The sequence below is a fragment of the Pinus tabuliformis genome, chromosome 5_2 (genome assembly GCF_031772625.1).
Source record: "Pinus tabuliformis cultivar Carrire ecotype Pingquan chromosome 5_2, CPIR1, whole genome shotgun sequence".
NCBI classification, from domain to species: Eukaryota; Viridiplantae; Streptophyta; class Pinopsida; order Pinales; family Pinaceae; genus Pinus; species Pinus tabuliformis.
The window spans coordinates 978,315,527-978,327,664 of NC_142306.1; the positions used below are offsets into that span (position 1 = coordinate 978,315,527).

The following is a 12,138-nucleotide window of genomic DNA, read 5'->3' on the forward strand; positions in this document are numbered from 1 at the left end:
CCACCCATAGAATAATAATTAATGTGACATGTAAGATATTTCATCACATCCTAATCTGAATTCTCGTGCTTCATAGTTGTTTACTTCTCAGACTCAAGATTTGTTATTACGACTTCCTCCATGAAGAATGACAAATATACTATTTGAAATATAATCCTACCATCCGAATGGAAAATCTACTATATCTTAAATAAGAATAATAATAATCTACTATCAACAGAATTAAAAGCCACCCTCGTATGTAAAATAGAACTGACTCCCCTTTTTTGATTGGGACACATTTTGGGTATAAATTGTTGGCTCCATTGTAAAGCTATATATGGATGCTAATGGTTCTTGCTGTGCATGTTGAGGAAAAGGGGTCAGATCAGGTGAAAGTTTGGGAAAATTTTGATAGATAACTCTGCAACCTATCACCTAAGCTAAAGGAAGTCCATGTTATGCATTGCAACACTGACCTTGGGGAATGCTTCTTGAAACAATTTCAAAAAAAAAAAAAATCCTATGAAGAATGTGGTCACATCTTGCACTTGACATGTGGAACATAACGCGGGATTGTACAATCCATCATATAGGAATCACACCACTGGGGTAGGTATGAAACCTACACAAAGACTCTCTTGTAAACAAGTATGTTCTTCATCATGGCAATCTCACATTTTCCAACAATTTGTAGTTCCCAAGGCAGTTTGTGAATCCTAACGCATAGGTTCTAAGTTCCTTGGTCAACAAAGGCTAAAATTGATTAGCAATATATCTCCTTCCCAAGCTAAAAGGAATTTTTTTTTTTAAATGATGATCCAAAAGGAAGTTATATCCGTTCAAAGGGGGGCATCCTCCTTTTGTGGCACATGTGGGCTTCTAAGAGGCTTTTGCGGGTCAAATCTTGGTCAAATGGGACAAGTGAGTAGTCAAAAGTCATCTACAATTTTTTTTACAAGAACCCATGTTCTAAAATCTTTATATCAACAAGGGCGATGGAGTTTTATGCTTGTGGTTATTTTGCTAGGGGGTCAACTAGACATGTGGAGACTAGGAGAGCCTTCCAAGCCAAGTCAAAAAAACTTTTCGACCAAGATAAGTTTGGAAAGTCAAGCAAACTCAATTTCTTCAAAGTAAACAACAACTTACTTGAGAAAAGGGAAGAAAGCATCTTATTTCAAGCAAAGGGGCCAAGTCAAACTTCTAAAGAGAGACATTGGAGCCTTGTGGAGCAAGTTGTGAAAAGTTTACAAGAAAGTTAATCATTGGACCTCTACTAGCCATTGGGAGGATGCCAAGGTTAATTTAGAAGAGCATTGAGCCAATTGAGAAGGTCCTCGATGATTCCAAGCACACCTAATTTTACCTCGAGTCAAATCAAGCAAAGATCTAAGAGAAAGTTGTGGTTTAGGAAAAATCAAGCCTCGTTAGTTGTATTTTTGCCCTCATTTGTTGTGATATCTCACTTCTTTAGAGGGTTTTGAGCAATGTAGAAGACAAATTTAATTGTTGATTAGTCTTCAAGTAATTTATGGATCACAAATTAGCCAATTTGGAAGCAAAAAGGAGGACAGATATTGAAAGTCTCATCTATGAATATAGAGCTCTCCTTCCTTAGCAAAGCATGATGTGAAAATGTGAGATCATTAATGCAATAATAAGAACTTCTTTGATGCAACACCTTGCATACAATTTGTGGATTGGTTTTTCTATTTTCTTTTCTTGGCTCTTGTAAAGATATTGTGTTTTCATAAGTTATTTTTCAGGTTTTTGTCTAAATTACACAAAGTTATTCGATTGATCCATTGAGGGACTACATAAGCACATGGACAAGAAAGGTTAGGACATTACGCCTCACCTTCTTCTTATTGGTCTATGGTTATCAAAATCTGAATTTATCAAGGATTCCTCCTTAAAATATTATCTTTCTCCTAGCTCTATAGTTGATCCATTGGCCAGAGGTATTCCAAAGGGAATTGAACCTAGTTGAATTTGGACACCAATGAAAGTCTTAGACAAGCACTCCAAATTCACAAGTCCAAATAATTAGGGGCTAATTTAAAGAGGGTTGTGATCACAATCCGACACCGGAAAAGGTAATTAGAGGGGCAAAAGATAAGTCTCATCTTCACCTCATCAAATTTCAAAATTCAAGATCTTTTATTGATTTGAAAATAAAAATCAGAAAACACAAAAACAAAAAGTATTTTACTAGCTTTAGCTAAAGTTTTCATCATTTAGCTAGTTTTGGCACTTAGGTTTCGTTTCAAAGGTTTTATCTAATTGGCCCCAAAATATATAGTGTGTGTAGGGAGAGCTAATTTCACATTGTTATCCAATGGTTTTGCAGGTCTATAACAACAAATTACAGCCACCATTTCACATGGTAAATGAAGTCCTTTCAAGGGGATTTGCATTTAAAGGTATATCTCTTCAATCCTCTTCGTTTTCTTCACTTATAGAAGTCTAGCAATCATTATTTGAAGTGAATAATCAATCCCAAGCTTGCAAGGATAAAAAAAATATGCATAAATAAAAATCAGGAATTGATCCTAGTGGGGTTTTAACCCTTAAAACTGAGTAGTAAATTTCAGATTTGAATCTCTTTACATTCTCAACCTTTTGAAGTGTTAGTGGGATCATTGGTTTCGTATTTCACAATATTAACACTTCCAACCCATAGCCATGAGTTTCTTGCACATTTTAAGTCTTGGGGGAGGCCCCAAAGCGAGTTGCAGGTTGTAACTTGCTCGTTTCTATGTTTTTTCTACTCAATTGCAAGTTTGCAGGTCTATTCAGCAAGCTAAGTTGTCTTTTTTAGCCTCATACCAAAGGTAACATCAATGCCATTCATCCTAAGATTAGTAAGGGTGGTTAACAATCAATTTGGTTCTTTCCAAAGGTTTATTCTTTAATTTATTTAGTGTTTTGGTTGCTGGTCTATGATTTTCTCGAGTAGAAAATCATTTTCAGATTGGCAATTGTTCAAATTAATTCCTAGACACAATCACCCAAATAATATTCCATAGGCACTAGCCTTCTTGATTTTGTGGTGGAGGATTTGTCTTGTGTAAGGCAGTCTCTTGTGGTTTTTTTTTAGGAGATGGCCTAAACAGTGAGGACTCATGCCTAGTGGACAATGGACACTTGTCCTATGTGTTTCTTCCCTAGCATATTGCCGAACCTTTACAAGACTGCTAATCCAGACAGTAATAAGTCCAAAATGGTTGTCTAGATTCTAGCCCTAGCGCCTATAAAGTGCAGTTCTAACCACAATTGTAACCACAAAAGTGTATATGTTATTCATGATTATTTGTGTATGAGGTACCCACCAAACACATGTGTTGATCCATGATGTGATGTGCTTCAAGTTGCCTCGGGTCATTGGCTCATATCTTTGACAAACCCGATCCATATATTGCCTTTTTTGAGCTTATTTGTAGGACATTTACAAATTGTACATTCAAGTCACTTGGTCCTGTTGATGCCCCGAAAATCGTTGTATCAACATTGGGGGATAACCACCTGCTCCGAGCCTTAATACAGCTCCTTTTCCGTTTCGAATGGTGGCTCTGACTGGATATAATGGGACCAGTTTCCCAATAATGAATAAAAGGGGATGGATGAGTGATAGATTTCTAATAAATGATAATGAATGGATGACCTAATCTATCAGCGAAAATATAAATAACTATTCTATCCCGGGAGGCTTCTATTCTTTGGAGTGCAACGTTTGATAATCTCTGTTCATTGATAGGCATATAGATGACTCTAAGCAATAAATATAGATATTCATTTACTTAATGATTACTTTGTTCAAATAGTTGAAAAAGTGATTAACACATTGTTACACCTATCTTTTTATATTACCGATACATGTATGATTAAAAGGAAAGCATGCTGTAAACATCCAGTAGTGGAAAGTATAAAGAATTTTGTTAAAACACATGCATATATCTAATAATAGCAAGAGCGATCAAACAACAATTCACATAAAAGGAATGAACTCAAACATAGATAATAGTACCATATGAGCTGCAAATCACTCCCAATATCAATCGCTATTTGGATTCCTTCTTTTGACGTAGAAACACTTTTAAACAAAGGCAGTAGTGCACATTCACATAAAAGCTTCGTTATCAAAATTGGAATAGTTGGTCCAGTCTTTATAAAAGAATATGCCTGAAGTACAGTAGTGCAACTTCAGGTTTAAGTCATATACAAAAACTTACGACCCTTTCTAAATACATGAAAGGGTCTATAAATACTTGATTAAAACTAACTAACTATGAAACTAAAATCCTATTTAATTGGTACAACTTGATTCTGAATATCTTCCTCACGACAATCTAGCAGTCGGCAGCATGATTCATCACTTAGGTTGTTTGCCTTTAGACCTGAGTTGGCATATCGCAAGCATTGGTTCCACTTCTGGTGGTCGGTTGAGATGAGAATTGAGTTGGGCAGCATAGGTGGCATCCTGTATATCGGGAATGATACACCCGATTGCATCTGTGAGGCACTTGAGGGCGGCTCTCTGGCTGTATGGTTTGACTAAGAACAACCAATAGGTGTCCCATGTCAAACTGTTAATTCCTGCGATTAATCTCCCATTTTTCTCCAGCTCTTGATAACATGACTGCTCCAATGTTTTAGCCGATATCAATTTACCTGGGGTACATTGAGAAATCATGTTAGATAAGTAGAGAGTATCATTAATCAATTCAACCAAATTACTTGTGGTTAATTTGCATCTTGAAACTGCTCTCTCTGCTTTCATTAACTGGGACTGCCATTCCATAAATAATATCTCTTTATGCGATTCTAGGATTTTTGGCAAATTAGCTGCCTGTCCCTCAACAATGTCTTGCCACTCAAGAAAATTAGTCAAGGTCTCATCGGCCTGCTCCGAGTCTGTTCTAGCATCAGTTGATTTATCACCTATTGATGTTGTTAAGTCACATAAAGGTTCTTCTTGGGCGATTTGTTGAGATAAAAGCTTTATCTGTGTCACTAATGCCTTGTTTATCTGTAATGCCTCTGCTCTGAATTCAACTGGCTATGGAAGATTCTTGGTTTTCTCTATTTGGGCTGATAGTTGAGCAATTTGCTCATCTTTCGACTTCAGCATTTGTTCATTCATTGCTTTTAGTTGTGCCAATGCTTCTGACAGCTCTTTCTGCTTTTGAACTGCACTGGAATCAATTCTCTGTTTCTCTTCCTACAATTGTTTATTCAATTGTTTATTTATTTGTTGCTGTGTAAACAATTGTCGTTCTGCTTGTTCTGCCTTCTGTTGTGCCTCTGATAGTTGTTCTTGTAGCAAAAATATTTCCTAGTCTTTTCCTTTTAATAGATTACTCATCTCTGATGCCTTGTCTATGGTGGCTGCCGAATAGGCTCCAGCATATTGGGACAGTTTTGTTAGGTCATTAGAGGGATCAAACTCCTCCTTCCAAACCACGTTGCCTGTCACTGTTTGTTCAGGGAATAGGGAAGGTTGATCAGTCCTTCTCCTTTTCCGATGTCGTTTTACTACAACCTTGTGCTTTGGGCTATAAAAGACATCTAAGGGAGGAATTTCTTCTACTTGCAAAACAATCTAATCGAAGGGATCCTTAGGAATTATCTCTATTCCTGTAGAACTGGGTAGGCCACTGGTTCCACTTGGAACCTGTTTAGATGTTGTCTCCTGTTTGTTAGCCGCTTTTGATGTTTCGACTTCCTTCGAGCACTCAAGATTGCTGATGATTGAGTCGAATTGCTGTCATTCCTGGAGCAATTTCGGGTCAATCTGGGCATCTACATTCACCTTTGTGCTGCTCTGTTCTTGCTTTTTTCTTTGGGTTTCCTCTTGCTCTTTTGTCTGGGTTTCCTCTTGCTCTTTTGAATGCACTTCCTCATGCTCTTTTGATGTAGCAGGAGGTTCCTTAGTGAGTCGCTGCTCAAGCTCTCTTGATTCTGTCGTTGGGGTCGTTGCTAACAGATCTAGAGGCAGAGTTTGCAACCTCTGTTCTCTAAGTCTGTTAAATTCAACTAACCCGTCATCCTGATATTCCATTCTGGCCAGCGATTTAACTTGGGATATTGACTCGGCTGAGGAGAACAGGTCATCGAACATATCTTCTTTATGATCAAATTTAGTTAATTTTGCCTGTTCAAGTGCATTGTAGGCGACTTTGTTTGGATCAAATCGCCTATTAGGAAGAGTTGCTAGACTTAGTGCCTTAATTTTATCAGCTTCTTTCTCTGCATGTTTAAAGTCATGCAGAGCGTAGACACCACATCTTAGAGGAAAAGGAGGCCAAACCTACTTCTTTTTACTCCTCAGAGTCTGTGTAACTCCTTCGGATGTAATCTGATAGGCTACCTCCCTGGCTAACAGTTTATCAGGTATGTACAAAGGGAGGACATGAGGTTTGGCTTGGCTGCCGAAAACTCTTACATAGGTGAATTTTTCTTCTCCGAACCATCTTCCTATGGATGTCAAGTCAACCCCTGCTTGGTAGGAAATCTTAGGAGCAGGTTTATCAAAAATAGAATAGTGAATGGGTAACATAAAACCGTTGCAAACTTGATATAAATGGTGCTTATAGTGAGATTTCCATAACTTCTGATGGTATATATGAATGGGCATGGGGTCTTGTGGAGTCCATCTCTATCCAAGCACGAGAAATTCAGAATTAAAACACAGGGTGTCCAAGATATAGGCACTATAGTAGAATGGGGGAATAAACCTTTCAGTAATGCGGGATTTGCTTCTAAACTCAAGGAATGCGGTTGCTAGCTTATCAGACAATATAGTTGCCCAATCCATTATTTCACTATTACATGCTGCCTTCATCAAAGGAACCATTTCTATAGTGAAGTTTACGGAATCATGCAACCCCCACAATCTACACATCATTATCCCGGCATAACAATAAGGAGAACACAAAGAATCAACAGAGTACTTACTCGAAGACTCATGCTTGTGTTTTGCTGGGTTTTGCCTCCAATCTCGAATGGGTTCAGATTCAATTTCGTTCTCATTTCTGAACTTTTCCAAGAACGCCTTGTTGTACTTCTTCTCCGGTACAGGAAAATGGTACATTTGCCTCAAATCATCAGGTTGAAATGAACCGAAGATTCTCCCATCCATGGTGCAAAATGTTCTGTTCGTGATTGGGATTTCTTCAATTGCCCACCTCACTACATCTGTATATGGGAGAATTTTTTCCCAGGCTGCTATTCGATGAAGGAAAGAGTCGGCTAAATCCTTTAGAGTAGCGTCAGATTTCCGAGTCGTATCTACTGTGGCTTGCACTGTTGTTACCTCGGGTCCTTCGGCCTCAATTAAATTATAGGTGCTTTGCCAAGTAGTTTTGTCGAGTCCTAGACATGTAGTGTCGGATATCAGTCCTTTTCTTTTTGTTCCTGGATCGGTGGTGGATTGTCCTGTGGCTGGCGAAGCGGAAGTTGTTGCGGTCTTCTTAGACTTCTTCCCCATTCTTCTTGAATTTACTGCTTCGGAAGAGCTCTGCACAGGAGTGAAAATGAACGTAATGCGGAGAATTGGTGGTGCAAACCAAATATGAATGAGATATATTAATCAATGCATGATGGAGGATTAACTTAAGGTGGCCGCGGATACAATCTGTGAAGAGATTTTAGACTGACTATCTCATTAAATGGCCATTTAAACCTGTCAATCCTTTAAATGCTCATCATATCGTTTATTGGCCGAATGATTCATTCAAGCGTGGCTTTGATGTTTTGGCGGTTAAGCGTAAGTGAATCGCTATTGGGAAGATAAGGCCTTTAATACTAATTAACCGTAATATCCCGGCTTTATCAATCTTTTTTGAAATCCGCGCTTTTAGCTTTATCACAATCGGCCATCGGCGGAAAGCTTAAATTGTTATAGTGGTTCGTTTCAGAATCCTCGATTGCCGATAGTGATATCGCCAATTCGCATCGGGAGTTTTAACTGAGGGCTTTGAAAAGCATGCATGGTACATCTCCAATCGCCGATAGCGATATCACATCGCATCGGAGCGAAAAGGGGCTTTTGTTATGATAGCTTGTCATTGCCGATATCCGATAGCCTTTTGTGCATTGTCGCGTCGGAGAGAATCAATGGGTCTTTTAAATCATGCTTCCCTTGTCATTGCGATATGCGATCTTGTGATTGCTTTATCGCAGTGATAAAAGATTACTCATTTATATGTTATAAGACTGATTAATTGGTTTATCAAAAAGGTTTTATAATGTTTTTGTTTTGTTGCGGACCTTTTTGAATAATAATAAATTGATACCAATTTAAATAAAAAGGGACCCATTTCATATTATAGTTTTGAGAATAAAATTTGTATGAAATGGGGGGGTTGTTGTAGAGCACAACAGGTCCTTACCTTCACCCTCAAGCACTTTTGTTAGCTATGTGATGGCATCCTTGTCTGCCCCCCTTATATGTGAAGGCATTGGATGCAATCGCTCAATATCCTTTGGAACAACTATGGGTCAGTTCTCATCAACTCCAAATAGAGACAAACCATGATATGCCACAATATAATAGGATCTGGCAGATGTGCCACCTACAGGATCCAAAGATAGAGATGCACCTCATTTTTTTTTCTTTTGGTGCCCCTTGTACCATGAAATCACTAGATGCTATCACTGCCTATATAAGGACTCCAGAGGGTCCCTCCTTTCTTTCGATACTAGGACCAAAGATGCCTAACCCTTTTTACTGAGGTGATCTTCAACCACAAATCTCATTTTAAGCCTGACGGCCTCGTCCTGAGATGACTAGGGTGATCACCTCATGCTTTCAGGTTGATCCATAGAATCAGAGCAACGAGCATAATAATGGAGTACACCAAGTAGTGGGTTCCTTAGCCTCCCCATCTTGGAGATCATTCGATATCAGTGAAACTAGTTTGGGGATGTTGAGTCGTACATCATTCCATACATCCTCAAAGAGGTAAAAGGATCAGCTCTAGACAGACCCTAAGCAGGGCACCTTCCACCCATTAAAGTACCTCCTCTATAGGCAATAAAGATAAGTTATTTAAACTCATAGGCAATCTATTATTTCATATTTATGTACTTCCACAATCTCTCATTGTAATTATCTCATATTATGAGAAATGAAGAGCCCATATCATGTCAACCTATCTTCTGAGAGTTTTCTTGAAGTCTCTGGGAATTGGATTCCAACTCCAGCTATGGAAAACATAAAAGGTAGCTGCTCCTGATGATGCATTTAATATTTTGATTTCAAGCGAGCCAAGATATTTAGAGTTATATTGTTGTCTTCCTATCTATTATGCATTTCTTCAAACAGATAAGCAGTGACTATAAAAGATAACTATTTCTTTCTTTTCATGTATCAAGCATCACATTCTAAGAAATTAATGAGTGTAGTTGTTGATTTACAAAGATTCTCTCAAAGCCAATGTTTGCTAGAAGTATCTATCATGCTGCCTTTCCGCACAACATCTTGGGTTGTAAAAAGACAATAAACATCCTAAATAAATAGATGGCAGTTATTTTGAAGCAGCTTAACATGAATGCATTTGTACAGGGCTAAACATTGCAACTACATAAAACAGTTAACATGATGCTTTGCCAAAAAAAAAAAAAGTGACCCAAAAAAAAGACGCAAATACTGTATGAATGCACTTCACTTTAATGGTATCAAAATCAACAAGAACAAGTTATGCATCTCTTGCTAGACAACTTATTGATAATATCTAAAATTTGGTTTCTCATCTCTCCAACTGTAGATGATGTCACTTGGCTCTTCAAGACAGCTTCCCAATCGTCGCCAAAAATGTTTCCTTCACATGCACACAACAATTTCACTATGACTAAGACAAATAAACCACAGTCATAGCCATTTCTTTGCTGAGGTGTGAAATGCAAGGCCAATGTGGCAGATGATGCAGGAGGACCCATAAAAATCTTAATGTTTTCAAATAATTTCTTTCCATACACTCCGTTGCACTGTGTAGAACTGTCATAATGCTCAAAGATATTCCTTCTCTTACTGTATACAAGCAACTCCAATGTGAACCATTGCCTACGTCACTGAAGTCTTCATTGTCATTGATGGGGAAGATAACCAGCTCCTTTTCTGGAAGCTTCACGGGATCAACAAATTGCTGGAGGTTACTAGCATTAGGGGCATTCACAATCCAGAATGATATTGAAGGTGCAAGAAGAAGGATCTTAGGAGAGGTGGAGGAAGACAAGTAGCAAAATAAAACTCAATGATATGATCATTAAGATAATCATGACCTTGAAGAATCTTCAAATCAGATCTCCTTAACACAACATCACCATAGCTCAACACATTTTCATTGTCTCCCATGGAATCCATATATCACTCTTTCAGTACATATTAGTCTTGACTACCGAAATTCATCAAGTATTTTATAAAATTGAAATATTTACTTTTCCTATTAATCGACCACATGCACAATTACTACAGCTCAAGTGTATGGAAACCTTACAGTGTCCACTAGCTTGTGGGAAACTTCACTACAAGCCTATCACAAAATGTCTCCATTGTACCAAGCACGCTTAATCACATAATTTCTTTTCATAAGGACACATCCTTGAATTAGAAAAATATTGGACATTAAAGTGAGAGAAGCCCTATAAGTGACAGTGGCAGTGTTCCTCAACTGTGGTTTTGAAGCCAACAAGTTTCTTAAGGGACAACTTCAGCAGATAACAGGCCAAATATTGGTTTTAATTCTTGTTTCTTTCTTGAATTGGTGAGACAACCCAGAAGGGAAAACCATGACTGGGGAATTTGAACCTTGGTGTGAGGAACATGACCACCCATTGTTAACAATCAAACCAAGACCCTATTGACAAATTTTAGACACTTTGACAGGGCTATTAGGATTTTATTGTAAAATTGTGTTGGAAGTCTGAGCTCTGTTTATTTTGTAGATTAATCCCATGTCTTTTATAGATAGGCAAACAAGTGTGATTCACATTTCGGACCTGTGTTTGACTTGGGCTGAGCCAGAGTCTACTCAATTTCCTGAAAGAGTAGAGTTAAACTCTGAATCAACTTCGGAATCGGAAGAGTGCCAACACTGTTGTTGAAATTAAATTCAATTAATATATTTTGACACGGTCACCTCTTTTCCATAACAGGGGAAGGATACCTAGCATGTTTTTCTCCTTCCAAGCTCTCTATAATCAGTTACGGTCAGTAAAATCACATACATAGCTAAAACCACTGACCCGACCAGTTGTATGAGTTCTAGCACTGGAATTTCAGTCATTTTTACTATTCTGATGTTGACAGGGGCTTCCAAAAATCATAGAAGTAAGAGACTTACCACTTGTAACCAAGACCAGCACTCCACTACTCTATATTTGTGACTACCTTCTCCACCGCTGGAAAGGAGGAATCGCTTTGTTGTTGCTGTGACTTACATGAATAGTAAGAGAGGAGTCAAATGGACATGATTGATTCACGCAGACCCCATGTTGCAAAAACGTTCCATGTTCCCAGTTTAGAGTTGTTTTACCGGTAGCTAGAACCAACAGCAGCATACAACAGGACCACTGGATTCTCTTTATGTGGCTTAGCATCTAGCAGAATACTAAGAAAGTTTGGCATACACATCTCTACAAAATGTTTTACTACATGCATGCTTATGGATTCCAATATCAAATGGTTCAGTAATTTCTGAGCAATTGAGGGCTGCTTTGGAAGCCACAGAGGGAAAATTTGAAGCAATGCTGAGTGAGGCTAGGTTGGAGGCAGAACATGTCAAAGAAGCTATGACTTGCACCTTCAGCCGCCATTAACAGATGCAACTTACTAGATTATTCTAGTTGAACTGTGCATAGCTATGCGAGAAACATGTCGGACACAGACAATCTTGATCCAGAGTCTCGAGTTATTCATAACCACCGCCAACATCATAGTTTCTATCCTGATCGACGAGTGTCGATCCATGCTGTTAATGCACATGCTCATGTAGTTGCACACCATGCCCCTATGCATGGGATACTGATGCAAGGCCAAAATGAGGGAGATCCTCACAGACATCAAGGAGTCCAAATTCAAGGAGTAGATAGTGGGCATATGCATGTACATTACATGCACAGTGATGAGCATGGACATCCATTGCATCATAGCAA

General features: G+C 38.4%; 1 pseudogene; it reads right to left on the minus strand.

Annotated features, from left to right (window-relative positions):
- Positions 1-9,669: 9,669 nt before the first annotated feature.
- On the minus strand, positions 9,670-10,348 carry LOC149162556 (NEDD8-specific protease 1 pseudogene; annotated as a pseudogene).
- Positions 10,349-12,138: the final 1,790 nt, after the last annotated feature.